This window comes from Callithrix jacchus, chromosome 15 (genome assembly GCF_049354715.1).
Source record: "Callithrix jacchus isolate 240 chromosome 15, calJac240_pri, whole genome shotgun sequence".
NCBI lineage: Eukaryota > Metazoa > Chordata > Mammalia > Primates > Cebidae > Callithrix > Callithrix jacchus.
The window spans coordinates 46,864,552-46,880,500 of NC_133516.1; the positions used below are offsets into that span (position 1 = coordinate 46,864,552).

General features: G+C 39.4%; 1 long non-coding RNA gene across 1 annotated transcript in view; it reads right to left on the minus strand.

The window, feature by feature from the left end:
- Positions 1 to 2,193: 2,193 nt before the first annotated feature.
- Positions 2,194 to 15,949, minus strand: part of LOC118147784 (uncharacterized) — a 30,756-nt gene continuing 17,000 nt past the window's right edge. The window contains exon 6 of the long non-coding RNA XR_004734355.3: positions 2,194 to 2,290. This is a non-coding gene — a long non-coding RNA (uncharacterized LOC118147784). The remainder of the gene's footprint in view (positions 2,291 to 15,949) is intronic.

Genomic DNA, 15,949 nt, shown 5'->3' on the forward strand with positions numbered 1-15,949 from the left:
ACAGAAACTCCAACGTGGTTAGCTGGATATTCTGCCTGGTCAGCTTTGAAACCTACTTGTCAGGCCAGAGAAAGGTACCGGCTAGATTCTACTACTGCAGCAAGGAAGGCTGGGGAACGGAGACTGTCACCTGGAAGCCATTTATCTGTCCAGCTAAGATTTGGAGACTCCACTATTGAAAAGGTAAAGGAAGAATGGATCTGGGAAGCTATTAGCATTATCTACCATAACTGTACACCAGCACACAAGGGATAGAATCAAGTAATTTTGCTTCGGGCAGTAGAGATGCGAGCAGAAGTCATACATGTACCCTTTAGTTTGCATCTTTAAAGAAAATGAACCTGCCCTCTCCTTCCCTTGTTCTCATTCCCTACTGGCTGGATGTCAGCAAGATGGCAGGAGCCGGAAATGGTCAGGTCACGACATGAAAGGAGCATGGTGAAGATGGGAGAACAAACAGTTACGGGGCTCCAAGTAAGACAGGACCTAGTTAGAGTCCTCCTGGAGCGCTTCTCTAGACTTTCCCAGTCTGAGAAAGGGGTATCGAGCATGGCCAAAATGAATCTTAGGGGCTAGTGAGGATGGAGGTCTAGCAAAATGGCAGTGAGGGAACAAGGGAGAGATGGTAGGCAAAGCAAACTCAACATATACTTGTAGTGTTCTATTTTATTTTCATAAAAAACAATGTATTTAATTGCTAACAAAATAAACATTGGTTTTCAGTATCTAAAAGAAATCAAGGCAGAAAGACTTGAAAATATGAAGTTACTCCAAAACCCACCTCACCAACTTTGGTTACACAAGAGGAAAACACAGCATCCTGGCTTGTGGCATAACAAGTGTTACAGGATGACGTTTGAGGATACTGAAACTGTATCAGAGCATTTAAGAACTATCATATACCTGAACAGATTCTGTCCCATCTCTTTCCAGTTTTGAAACCATAGGGAGGCCTCTATTTTTCTCCAACCCTTGAGGCTATTCTGAGGTCTTAATGATATTATAACTGTAAAGTGCTTTATTGTGCCTAGCACACAGTACAATTAGTGACAGCGATCATGATTGCCAGTATTTTATAGCACTTTCCCAACTCTAGAACCTTCTCTTTGCTGTTTTCTCAAACTCCTTAGCACTTTTTTTCCCTCTCAACATAGAAAGGATTGACCTATTGTGCCACTGAATTCTAACACTGTCAGAAGGTTTATTAAGTTCCAGGATTCAGTATCTATAAAAAGAAATCAGTGCCCTGTTTTATGGAAGCTCAGGGCTCAAAATTCTATAAAAAGGGTTTACATTTAATGACAAGTACCTGCACCGTGAACGTCATTGTTAATATTTCTGTGGCAAACTGCACTGAGCAATAAGGCATTTCAGACAAATACCCTGATGTCATGCAGCGGGGAAAGCCTTCTTTACTTACTAATTCTTAACTCCAAATGCCCTGTGTGCCTCTTGGTTTACTATTACATCAGAGTAGTTATTATCACCGAAACATAAGGTTAACATTTCCATCATCACTGAGGTTACAATTTGCATACTGCTGCATAATTCTTGTGCACAGCTGCTGCTGCTGCTATGCTTCATCTTTCATCTTAGTTTGTACAATTCATCTGGAATTTCTTAAAACTGAACTATTCATAATAACAGTCTTGAAAGAACTTCAGGGGGAATGTTGGGTTCAACATTTTAGCAGCATCCTTCACTTAAATAAAAAAGCTTCAGAGCCTCTTGAAGACATGAACAGTTTTGACTAAAAAGTTTAATATCAACCACATGGGCTAAATTATTGCAGAACAAATTTTTTATTGCATTATAAATCTGCTGGAAACAACGACAAAAAAAGATCATCAATCGCTTCCTTACTTCTTGTTGGTTTTTAAAAATTACTCTGTTTGCCTTTCTTGTTTCCAAAACTAAACTAGAGTATTCAATGTTGTCACAGCTTCTAATTGTCAATATATGTTTTTTGTAAACTGTCGAAACTTGTAGGCTAGATGAGAGGAAATCACCTAAAAACTCAAGCCATCTTTAAAAATCAAAAGTGCAATCAAAAGAAATTGGTCAACAGCCATTATGTGAAATGAAGGAAAGGCAAAATAGAGTGGTATAAAGAAGACATGAATTCTTTTTTTTTATTTTTATTTTTATTATTTATTTATTTATTATTTTTTTTTTGAAGACATGAATTCTTGCCTTGACTTTGCTTAAAACTTGCCATTGTTTCTTGAGCACATCATTTCACTTTTCAGTAGATGGGTTTCTTGATTACAAGTTTCAGAATCCAATCCAACTGGCAAAATAACAAGTGAAAGCAGTGGTGGGGCTGAGCCATCCACTGGCTCACATAAAAACATGGGGGTATATTTGGTTCAGGTGTGGTTAGATTGAGGCACCAAAATGAGGAACATGTTCTCCCTTACCCCTGTTCCTCAGCTCCTCTTTTTCTGTAGGTTGACTTCACTTTCAGGCAAGCTTTTCACATCCCATAAGAAGAGAGTTACTAGCACTTCCAGTTTATGTCTATCAGTTTAGCTATCCCAGTGGAAAGACAGCATCCCATTCCCAGTAATTCCCATAAAAGACCCATGGTCTTTGGAAAACCCCTTTATATCTCAGACTCAAATCTGAACCAATGCAAAATTCAAATTGTCCAGGTTTAGGCTACATGCACCACATACTACATGAACTACAATTTGGGAGGGGGTGTTTGCCTGAAGGAAAATCGGAATACTGTTACCAGAAAAAGTGGGGAATGAATAATAAATGGTGGGCAGGTAAAAGCAATTAACTTTCACTCCAACCTCTCTTGGAGCTCAAAGTAGTCAATGAAATGCAGAACTTGGAGTTGATGATGGGAAGTTTTTTACTCTAAGATTTAAACTACAATGCCTTTGAGAAATGTCTGAGAAAGAAAATTGAAACCCAACATTTATTCTCCTTCTCTATCTTTAGTAAAAGGATCCCCTAACCTGTTATAGAAGCACAGCTGCACAGCAAAAGACTCTTAGTCCTAAGCTCCCATGTAGCTAAGTGCGGCCAAATGACTGATGTGGTAGGCTGAATTATGACCTCTGTATTAGTCCGTTCTCATGCTGCTAACAAAGATGTACCCAAGACTGGGTCATTTGTAGAGGAAAAAGATTTAACCGACTTGCAGTTCCACATGGCTGGGGAGGCCTCAGGAAACTTAAAAATCATGACAGAAGGGGAGGCAAACGTCCTTCTTCACATGATGGCAGGAAAGAGAGGTACGAAGCAAAAGGAGGAAAACCTCCTCATAAAACTGTCAGATCTCATGAGAATTCAACTCACTATCATGAGAACAGCATGAGAGTAACTCCCCCATGATTAAATTGCCTCCCACTGGGTCCCTCCCATGACACATGGTGATTATGAGAACTACAATTCAAGATGAGATTTGGATGAGGACACAGTCAAACCATAACAGCATTCAAAGATAGCCAGATCTTAATTCTTGGAAACTAAGAATGTTATCTTATAAGGTAACAAGGTCTTTTCAGGTGTAATTGAGTTAAGGATCTAGAGATGGGCTGGATTATCCAGGGAGGCATTAACTGCAACCGCAAATGCCCTTATAAGAAGGAAGCAGAGGAAAATTACATACAGCAGAGGAGAAGGCAATGTGACCATCAACGTAGAGTCTGGAGTGATGCAAAATGCAATAACTACCCAAAGCTAAAAGAGGCAAAGAGGGGGTTCCCTTCCACAGTCTCCAGAAGGAGCACAGTCCTGCTGACACCTTAAGTTCATCACTAAAAAAGAGGACTGTGAAAGAATAAACTTCTGTTGCTTTAAGCCACTAAATTTTTTTAAATTGTACTTTAGGTTCTAGGGTACATGTGCAGATCATGCAGGACTGTTGCATAGGTACATACATGGCAATGTAGTTTGCTGCCTCCATCCCCCCGATCACCCACATCTGGCATTTCTCCCCATGTTATCCCTCCCCGACCTCCCCACCCCACCACTGTCCCTCTGTTGGTCCCCCCCAACAGACCCCAGTGTGTTATGCTCCCCTCCCCATGTCCCTGTGTTCTTATTGTTCAACACCCATCTATGAGTAAGAACATGTGGTGTTTGATTTTCTGTTCTTGTATCAGTTTGCTGAGAATGATGTTTGCCAGATTCATCCATGTCCCTACAGAGGACACTAACTCATCATTTTTTATGGCTGCATAGTATTCCATGGTGTATTAAATTCATGGTAGTTTGTTACCACAGCCATAGGAAAATAATACAACTTAGTATGAGTTTTGGAAAGTAAAATATGAGCAGAAAGGAGGTACCCAACTACCAGCTTATGCCCTTCAAGATCAAAGGCAATAGCCTCCCTTCCTCTCTCTTGTTTATTCAGTAGGCTGGAAGGCAGACATGATGGTGAGCTGTCTTAGGCCACCATCAATTATGTAAATAATGGTAACAACCCTACAATGGCAGAGCAGCAAGAAAGAAGGACCCTAGATCCCCAGTATTCAGCTTGAGATTCAAAGTTGAGAAATAAATAAAATTTTCTTTTGCTTACGCCAGAGTATTTTGGGGTCTCTTGTGACAGCTAATCTGTATCCTAATGAAATCACCATTTTTGTCTGCTATGAGATGCACCTTGCAGACTTCCTACTACAAGGAGTATAATACACCAACAGTCAGTGGCCACAATCTGAAATCCCCCACTACGTTTTCACTCAGCCCGTGCTTTCACAAGCTGTTCCTGGATAGTGACAGGGCATGGTAGAGATACTGAAGCAGTTCTATTCCTGGGAGACATGGTACTCCTATAACAGCCAGCTTTGGCTCAAAGATTCCCCAACGTCCTTGCCAAAACTTCCTTAGACAGCACAGCAGTCTAAGAAACGTAGACCCAACCTTCCTTTGCTCTGCAATCACTCAGGGCAGACTTGTTTTACCCTCTGATGGCTCTCCCAGCCTTACCAGCTCCTGCCCCATTTTCCCTCACAGATGCTTCTGCTAATTAGATTCTTGCTCATTTAATTTCATCTTGGCATCTGCTTCTCAGATTAGCATACCACCTTTTCTGAGAAATTCAAGAACAATAGGTCTTCTGCAAAAGTAAGAAAACACAACAAGAAACTTATTGAGCAGTAAAAATAACCTGCTATAAACGTATTTTGTAAATACCCAAGGTACCTCTCTGTGAAACCATGAAGGAAGGCTTGACCATCTCATACAACTTTATGTTCCCCCAGCAACCTCCTGGTTACTTCCAAATTCTCCTCTGCCACTTGGAAACAAATTAGGAGGGCAATAAAGTTCTCTCTCAAGATTTAGCAAACTATGTTATTGGCTATTCTGAACAACTGAATGAAAAATAAAATCCCATCAATTACCCAATTGCTTATTTAAATATAAAACATGTAGTTGGTTGATGCTAAATAGGTAAACATTCAGAATGATCAATTTTTTTTATTAATCTCCTACCTGATTTAACAGAGTGTATATGCAGCCCATTAGCTCTATGCCTCCATGTGTTTGCATGTTTTCGCCCTGGTGAGTGTGAATCTGTCATCCTGGATGTGTGGATGTCCACATAATGTGAAGACTTGCTTAACTTTCCTGATTAGAAGTTACTGCTCTATTCCACTAAGTCCACTATTTGCACTTTTAGTCATAACTTATTTCTTTATGCTTACTATATTTGTCTGCTGAATTGTCATGCTTTTTATTTATTTGAGGAGTCCCGTAACTATTTCCCACACCATGTCTGTCTTCATCACACATTTGTTGAATTGAATCAAATGTGAAAGAGTTGAGAAATGGGAGCTTTCATTGTTGGACACTGACAGTTCTGGAACAGTTTCTACCACAGGTGTTAAGAACTTCCCTCTGTGAGTAGTGACTGGAATAAGGAAATAGGCCATTGAGAGGATCTCAGGGAAGGATATGTCTGCTCTTGACAAAGGCTTTGAACACAAGACACAGCAGAGAAAACTGAGAATGATGAGTTCTAATCTTTTCACCTGTAGTTTATTTACAGTCATGCCAACTGAAGGAAGACTCTAAGAAGCATGCTTTGTTGTTGACTGGAGGGTGTGTTTGTGTGTGTGTGTTTGTGTATGTGTGTGTGTGTGTGTTCTCCAAGGGAGAGCTGTATTTTTGTTTTGTGCACTTCTTTTTTGTCTATTTTCAGAAAGCAAAGCTTTCCTACACGCTTATAAAAACAAATCAATATCTCCTTTTTAATGACAGTGGAGAGCTGTGACTGTCATAACTCCAAATAAACACATTTCTTTAAGTCTGAAAGGTTTTTGGTTTTTTATATTAAAAGAAAACACTAAATCTAGTCCTGGTAATAAAACACATGAGGAAATTGTGAATTCTTAGAATGTTGGCATATTAGTCATGTGAAAATAGGAGTCACCTAAATCCTCTGAGGCCTGACAACCTTATCTATACAATGAAAGAGTTGAAGCATATCAAAGATCAAACACTGGTGGTTTATGGGCCCAGTGTAGCCTAAAGGTGTGCTTCCTTTGATCAGTTAGTAATTTTAAAACCGAACCAATTGCCTACATATAAAATCAGATGTTTTTGCCAAAATATTAAATTAAATTTCTGGCTTTAAAAATAATCAGAAGATATAATCATCATCCTGTATTCCTATCAGGCAACCATAAAGTCAATTCTCCACAAGCATACCTGGCCCACTTCATTCATTTATGTCATCTGCCTCAATGCCCTTGACAATCATTTGAGTGTGTGATTCCTACACTCCATGACTGAAATACAATTGAGAGTCTAGAAACTTATACATATAATCAATTGATTTTCAACAACGGTGCCCAAAACTCAATGGAGAAAAAAAAATATTTTCAACAAATGGTACTTTGAAAGGACAACTTGGATATCAAATGGACAACTTGACACCCACATGCAATAAATAGTATGAACTTGGATCCCTTTTTCACACCATACACAAAAATTAACTCAAAGTAGATCACAGACTTAAATATGAGATGAAACTATAAAACTATTAGGAGATTCTTCAAGATCTTAGGTTGGGCAATATTGTTTTATATATGACATGAAAATACAAGTGACAAAAGAAAATAGAGAAATGAGACTTCAAAATTAATAATGCTTGCGCTTCAAAGAGTGCCACTGAAGAAGTAAAAAGACAGCCTACAAAATGACGGCAAATATTTGCAAATCATATAGCCAATAAGGAACTTGTATCTATATTACATTCATAATTATTTTAATAGAACAATAAAATGACAGCCCAAATTAAAACATGTGTAAAGGATCTGAATAGACATTTCTCCAAAGAGGCTATACAAATGGCCAACAGGCACTTAAAAAGATGCTGAATGTTATTAGCCATTGTGGAAATGCAAATAAAAATCACAGTGAAATTTGACTTCACACTCACTAAAATGGTTATAATAAAAAAGACAGACACTGACAAATGTTGACAAGGATATGGTGAAACTGGAACCCTCATATACTATTGGGAACATAAGATTTTGCATCGACTTTGGAAGATAGGCTGGCAAGTCATCAAAAGGGTAAACATAACATTATCATATGGCCCCCAAATTTGACTACTAGGTATATTCATCCAAGAGAAATGAAAATGTGTGTCTGTATAAAAACTTATACATAAATGTTTATAGCAGCATTATTCATAATAGCTTATAACTAGAACCAAGTTTTCATCAACTGAATAATAGATAAACAAAATGTGGTATATTCACCAATGGAATATTACTTGGCAATTAAAACAGAATGAAATGCTGAAACATTATAGAAAAGAGATGAACTCTTAGAGTAGTATGCTATGTGAAAGAAGTCAGACACAGAAGGCCATATATGGCAAGATTCAATGTAAATGAAATGTCCAGAATAGGCAAATTCATGGAGACAGAAAGTAGATTGATGGTTGCCAGGGAGTTGGGGTAGGGAGAAGGAAGAGTGACTGCTTAAAGGTATTGGGTTTCTTTTGGGGGGTGAAGACTATGTTGTAAAATTAGATAGTGGTGATGGTCGTACAACTTTGCGATCATGCTAAAAAAACATTGAATTGTATACTAAAAAGGTGGATTTGATGATATATGAGCTATATCTCAACTTGTAAAAGTCTATGAGTCTCTAATAGCATGTAAACATTCATCACCATTATCCCTATTAACATTGCCAATATCCTTAAATCATTTTCCCCAGTCATCAGTTAACCAATATGAGCTTCCCACTTCACCTTAGCATATGACATAGTGAATTAAGGCTAACATTGGAATAAATTTTACTTATGAAAAAATAAGACATGAGCCTCTTCTTTCAAAAAAAGGAAATTAGGAGAAATTTTTAAAATATATATTTTACTCATCTTTTGAAGATTAAAGTTTTTGTATTTTTTCCCCATAAGCATCTCAGCTCCATGTGACCATATGAAATCTCTCTTCTTTTGTTGACAGGCTTGTTGCAGGATAGAGAAGACAAATCCTAATCAATGACAAACTGGTTTCTTTAAGTCTTCACATCCTTTTGTATATTTACCTTTGAGACTGAGCTCATGGTCTCTTCTGAATTCCAGATCAAGCTGGGGCAACTGATAAATTGGCAGCCCCTACAGGGACTCATTCTAAGCCACTTTTCTCATACCCCAGTACTTGAAGATTACATGAAAATGGCAACTGTCTTGTGACCATTAAAAAATTAAACCCTGGGCCAGGCATGGTGGCTCATGCCTATAATCCCAGCACTTTGGGATCATGAGGTCAAGAGATTGAGACCATCCTGGTCAACAAGATGAAACCCCATCTCTACTAAAAATACAAAAATTAGCTGGGCATGGTGGTGTGCACCTGTAGTCCCAGCTACTCGGGAGTCTGAGGCAGGAGAATTGCTTGAACCCAGGAGGCGGAGGTTGTGGTGAGCCGAGATCGTGCCATTGCACTCCAGTCTGGGTAACAAGAGCAAAACTCCGTCTCAAAAAAAAAAAAATTAAACCCTTTATTCAAGGATTGCTGTGCAGGCAACTGAATTATCCCAGTTCTTCTGTATTTCTATCTTAAATCTCAGCATAAGTAAAGAGGAGACATACATTACTAAAATAACAATATACCAAAAACGTTCCCCTGAAGCATTATTTTCATAGCTGTAAATACAGTTGAAGTTCCAGAAATATCTTCTCACTATATTGACCAAGCATAAAATATAATAAATTATTTAACATTAACCAGTCTATCTAGGAAAATTCTGCATGTTTCATCACTATTCCAGCATTAAAGATGAAAACATATTTGCCTTTAGAAAGCGGTTCCTATGGAAATGACCATAAATACAGACAAATGTGAATATATAATGGGAAGTGGGAAAAATACATTCATTTTAAGTTGGCTAGTTTGAATTGGTTGACTTGAGAAGAGTGCAGCTTCTTTTCTTTGGCAGAAAATTTTCCTTTGTTTAGAAAAGACATCAGTGAGTTTCCCTGTATTGTATACATTTTTTATTTTATATATATTATGATGTTTTGACATCTTAAAAAAAAACCTTTCTAGCAGGGGAGGGACTGCCCCTTCCAGGAATAGCCACGCAGAGATCAGGAGAGCTCAGCCAGGCACGCCTTTGATATGCAAACCAACCAATCTGCAGCCCAGAGCCTAGGCTTCTCTATTTGGCCCAGACACCCCAGGAGACTATATTCCTCTGTCCTAAACATCCTAAAGCCAGATGCCAGGCAACTAGGGACCACCCCTATAATTTAGAACCCACCCCAAATTACTCAAACCAGTCAGTCCTAAATTGTTCACCTTGCCCTGCCTTGTCTTTCCCACAAACCATGGTCCCAATCCACCCCCTGTTTTCTGTTTCTTTTTTCTGCCTCCTGACCACCCTGCTGTCTTACCGCTATGTCCCTGCACGGTATGCCCCATCTTTAGGACCTGTGAGTATAACACACTTTGCTTTCTGGGGCCTTTCCTGTGTCTCCTCTTGTGGTTGCATCTTAATGAACATCATATAAAAGAATTCAAAATACCCCTCAATCCTCTGAACCAGATAAGAGAGATCTAGAAAAAGAAAAATAAAGCTGATCTTCATAATAAATAATTAAAATTTCTCCAGTGGTATGGGGCAAGAGGATCCTCCACATCCATTCCCCCACCCTGCTCTGCCCTGCCTTTCATCTGACCACAGAGGACTATATCAACAGACTCCTTGGCCACTGGCTCCCAGAGGGGTTGTGCCAACATGTGATAACTGTCAATGACAGGTTAGTGAGGTTTGGGTGTTTATTCCCCAGGCTCTCCATCTGCTGCTTCATGAGCCAGCAGCACTTGGGATTTGTGGAAGCAAGGCATCCTTTTCCTGCAGGGGCCCTCTCCCACTCGGGATTCCCATGACATCTTCTCTGCTCTCTTCCTTCAGACCTAAGAGTGGTAATAGCTCCCTGCTGTTGCCAGCCACAGGGTGCTTCAACATAAAGTCGGTTCTGCTATAATGCAACACAGACATTGCTGAAAATCAACATACTATGTAAAATTGTACAATGAAAACCATAGGACTTAGGGCAAAATGGGGCTAGAGGCAAATACACAAAAATGACACCTGTGATGTCGTTTAAAAAAATGGTATACAGCATTATACTTCCTGAGTTATTAAGAAAGACATAAATACTAGAAGAAATATGGCACTCAGCCTTGGGAAAGACCTGGCATTTCCTTATGGAAATGGGTGTGGGGAAAGATGCAGCTTGTGGGTTATTGTGAAGTGGTGGAAATGGGTTACCTGGGATCCCAGGGAAAGTTGTAACATAGGATGTAGATGGATGTGGCTCACAAGAATGTGATGAATTCAGTGTGGATGCTGGTGGATGCTCGAAGCACTTGCATTTTGTGTATTCCTACACTGCTTGGCTCGCCTAGGTGTAGTTTTCTGTGTTCACTTAATGTTTCTCATGGATGAAATCACACATGAGCAAATACAAAATTATGGTCAAATTGTTCCTGAATACATCAATGGCTTTGGAACAAATCTGTGTTTTCAAAACAAGTGTTATGAATGAAATGACTGTATGTAATTTGTTCCCCTATACTCGGCCTATGACTTTTACTAAATTCTCCTCAGTTTTCAAACTCAAGCGTGTTCTCTGTTTCCTCTCAAAACACCTATAAAGAGAATTAGGGGAGCCTGGGAAAGCTCAGGAGCTTCACTTGGAGCTCTAGGAATGTAGTGGGAATTCAGAACCTAAGACTCGAACAGCCTCTGTAAGAAATTCCTGTTGGGAGCTTGAGCCAAGGGAACTATGGCATGGGCAATGTCCCATCAACCTGTGTGAGTGATGTTGCCACCCTGTGTGTCTGGAAGGCAGAGCGTCAAAGCAAAGAAGATTATTCTCAAGCCTTTAAGATATCACAGGGCTTGGCTGGCTTGGTTTTAGACTTGCTTGGTACTAACACCCCTTTCTTCTTTCCTGTTTTTCCCTTTGGAATGAGAGCGCGTATCCTATCCCTGTCCCACTATTGGATTTTGGAAGCACCTGGTTTCACAGGTTCACAGGTGGAGAATGGTTTTGCCTCAGGATGAATTACACCTCAGGTCTCACCTATATCTGATTTAGATATTTAGATGAGACTTTGCATTTTAGAGTTGATGCTAGAATGAGTTTAAACTTTTGGGACTGTTGGGATGGAATGAACATGATTTGCATATAGAAGAGCATGCATTTGGGCGGGAAAGGGTGGAATGCAATGGAATGAATGTTTGTGTCCCACACAAAAAACATGTTGAAATCCAAACCCACAAAATGATGGCATTTGGAGGTAAGGCTTTGGAAAGTCATTAGGTGATGAGGGTAGAGTCTCCATGAATGGAATTAGTGCCTTATCAAAGAAGCCCCCCGAGAACTCCCTTGCACCTTCCCCCAGTGAGACTACAAGCAGACGCTGGCAGTCTGCAACCTGGAACAGGACCCTCATCAGAACCCAACCGTGATGTCAACCTACTCTAGGATTTCCAGCCTCTGAAAAAGTAAAAAATAAATTGCTGTTGTTTATAAGCCACCGTAAGTCAATGGTCTCTGTTATAGCAGCCGAAACTAAGACAAATCAATTGCCAAGGAACTTTGAAAGATGGTGATGTCTCTTTATAAAATTCTAGTTGCTTCACATTCTATATGATCTCGCAATCTCTATCACAGCCTGTCCCACCTTCCAGCCTGCAACAGCTGTGGCTTTGTGAAGATGTGGGAAAGGAAAGGGGAGGAGAATGACAAGTGTTAGACAAAGATAGACAGAAAGACAGGGACCACAGTTGCCAACAAAAAAATAATAATTGAGACACAAACCTCCTTCCCCAAAATCAATCGAAGAAAGGGACCTTTGAAGGGAACCAGGCAGTTCACGTTGTGTTAGTATGTAACTAGGGACTATATTCCCATGGCTAGAGAATTGCACTCTACATGCAGAAAAAGTGAATGACTTTTACTTCCACATTTTTCACCACAGAAAGCTTCCCAGCTATATTTTCCATTCCAAAAGCACTTGTTCTGCAAGTAACAAAATTTTAGAGTAAAAATATTCCATTATTTTTTCCTTCAACAAGCCATTTCTTTTTTACCTGAGCCAGAACATAAATATGACCTAGACTTTGCCCAACAACATTACATTAGCCACAGAAACACACCCATGTGAAGGAGTTATTAATCCTCAAAAAAACCATGGCAGAATTTGATGAAAGCTGAAATGTATTTTTACAGATGGTTGTGCTATGATGTATTTGATTTGAAAAATATTAAACAAAGGAATACTTCATTTCTGTTTTACTCCCTGAAAGCAATTACTACATGAAAAGGTAGACAGGCAGGACACAGTTAACAAACAAAGACTAAAGAGTTGTCATCGGGTTTGAAATGGTCTGGAAAATAAATGAGGGCCACTCACCAATAATATGACTATAAAATACAGCAATGAAAAATCTATATTGTGAACATACGCATACTTACATCCCACATCACAGCTTGATGGAGCAGGAGATAAATGACCCAACATTGATTGTTTTTACAGGACTATGACAACCCCCCGCCCAAAGGAAGAGAAGCAGAACGTCTCTCCCTTCACATAAAAAGCAAATTACAGATGGAAAAAAAAATCACTACTCTCAAAGCAAGATTCAATTAAAAAAATATGTCTGGCTTTGACAGGGCAAATTCCAGGCGAAGTGTGTTTTCATAGAAGTTGGTCCTAAAGGAAAGATTTGAGTGCAACAAAAAACTGTGGAACTTTTCACAGCTTCTAATTTCTCCGTAATACTAAGCAAGGATTTCCACCTCCTTAGCTCATATTTTTCTTAACTGACCCTGCAAGGTGGTGTTATGTTTGTGATAGTGTATGTCCTTTCTGAAATCCACATTGTATAATAGCTGCACTGCAGACACTGAATAATAACTAATACTCTCTTACAGCAATACCGTAACGGGGAATGCTTTATTGAGGAGTGTGTGTGTGTGTGTGTGTGTGTGTGTGTGTGTGTGTGTAAATACTTGAGGTTATATGGCAGGATGAAACTACAGGAAGGAAGGGCAGAGGCAGCTCATCCTGTCCTATGCAATGGTGCAAGGACATCACAATGGCATTATTTAATTACAAGGCAATCCTAACTCTGGGACATCCACTTCTATCTTCAGAAACATTAAACAGGAACTATATTGTCTTTGTGTTGTGCAAAGGTTCAAGGCAACCTCTGAAAGAACCTCTGAAAGTCGCATGATTTTTGAGCCAACACTTCTGCGCACATTCCCCTCTGCCTTGTCACCTTTCATCCACTTTGTCCAGAGCATCATTAGGGTTTCTAGACACCTTGTTCTGGATCTTGTTATAATGCTCACAATGGATGTCAGTGGACAGGAAAAGAGCTCCAGTAGTCAGGTTTGAGCTATGTGAATAAATACACCCATTTGGGTGTTATCGAGCTGTTTCATTTGTCTTATCATTTCGTTCTTCATTTGACACTGTGACCCTTGAAAAGCCAAAGATGGCATTTCTCTGGTTCTTTACCCTCAACCTCAAGGTACCACAGCCTTTATTCTCTGTCCCCTGTTGCACTTTGGAGATAATTGCCTACACTTTGGTGCCTATATTACATATGTTTCAACCTGTTCTCCAAACATTAACTGTTTGGGATTAAAATAGTTTCTAAGAAGTATTTTCAGCCTTTCCTTGAGCTTCTGCCAAATCTGTGGCTCTTCACAGAAAGGAAAATGCTGAGCATCAAAAAACAAAATGAGGATTAGTCAGAAAGAGATAATAAATAGCACATTACTACATGTAGCAAAAGCCAAAAAAAAAAACAACTAGTTTGTACTTTAATGGTTTAACCATGACAACAGTCTGAAGTCTTAGTAAAGATAACAGGAATATAGGTTTCTCACTTCTATCAAGAACTGAGAAAAGATTGGAAAGGCTTTTCATGGAAGTCATATCAGATTATTGATATTGTTTATGCAACCAGATTAAAAGATTTCACTTAAATACTTCCACAATGCATTATTTGGAATAGAAATAGTAATAGCAGCAATAAATGATGGAATAAATTGTGATGTGGATAATTACAAAATAGAAGTTGGACTGAGGTCTGCAGGACTCTAGTACCCTCAATATTATGCTAATAAAGGGGCAGGGCAAACTCTGTTGAGACCTTTGTCAGAGTCTCTGCGGGTGTGGGTGGACAGTGGCTACCACTTGGGAAAGAGAACCATGGTGGTAAAATCATAACAAACACTACTACCACAACTTATTTAATCTTACAAAAAGAAAAAAAGCCAACCGTATGAGGTTAAGGCACTATTATCATCCTCATGTTGCAGATGAGGAATTCAACACCCAAAGAGAGGTGGGGTTTACTAAAGGTTAGAGAGTTGATAGATGGAGCAAAGATGTAAACCCAAGCAGTAGAGCTCATATGAATCCCTACTTAACTCCACAGTATCGTGCCTGCATAATGGGCTAGGAAAGTTACAGTGTGTATGCGCCATGTCTCACTAGAGGATTAGACATTTAGCCGATCATTCATGTATTTATTTGTTTATACATTCAACAAATATACATTGAGCACCTACTATGTGCCAGGCATAAATGCTAGAGCCTGGGGTTTAAGGATAAACAAGTAGGTGAGCCCTCTTCTTTTGGAATTTACAACTTGGGAGCGGAGATTGGTGGAAAAAACAGGTTACCTGCAGAACTACAGAGGGAAATACTCACAAGTAGTTCTGGAAGGTTAATATGCCTCAAAATTGCCCAGGGAGTTTATGAAAGCATAGATTGTGCACCCCCACTCTCTGCCCCCACCACTGCCACCTGCAGTTTCTGACTTAGTAGGTCTGTGTTTGGGCTTAACAATTTACATTTCTAACCAGTTCCCAGATGATGCTTATACAGCTGGGCTGGAGACTATACTTGGAGCATTGTTGCTCTAAGGGGTATTTGGTTGAGGGAGAAAGATTTCTTCACGTTGTACTTTACATCCCTTGGAGATAATCCTGTGATTAAGAAAAATAGTTACTAACTTATATAGATATAATATGAGGCCTGCCAGAAAGTCTCTCTCATCCTGCCTTAAAATATCAACATGCTCTCTAGGATGAGTAATATTCAGCCACCCACAACATTCACATGTGGGATCTGGTAAAGTGGGACAGAGGACAGGTAAGTTGTTTTTTGGTTTTTTAGGTTTTTTTTTTAAAGCCTTTATTTTGTAGAGCAGATTTAGGTTCACAGCAATATTGAGCACAAATACACAGCTCCTGTATACCTCCTACCCCCACCTCACACCAACAGCTCACACTGTCAACATCCCCCACTGGACAGGTACATTTGTTGCAATTGATGAACCGCCATTGACACATCATTATCACCCAAAGTTCATAGCATATATTAGTGTTCATTCATATACATTCTCTGGGTTTGGACAAATATAC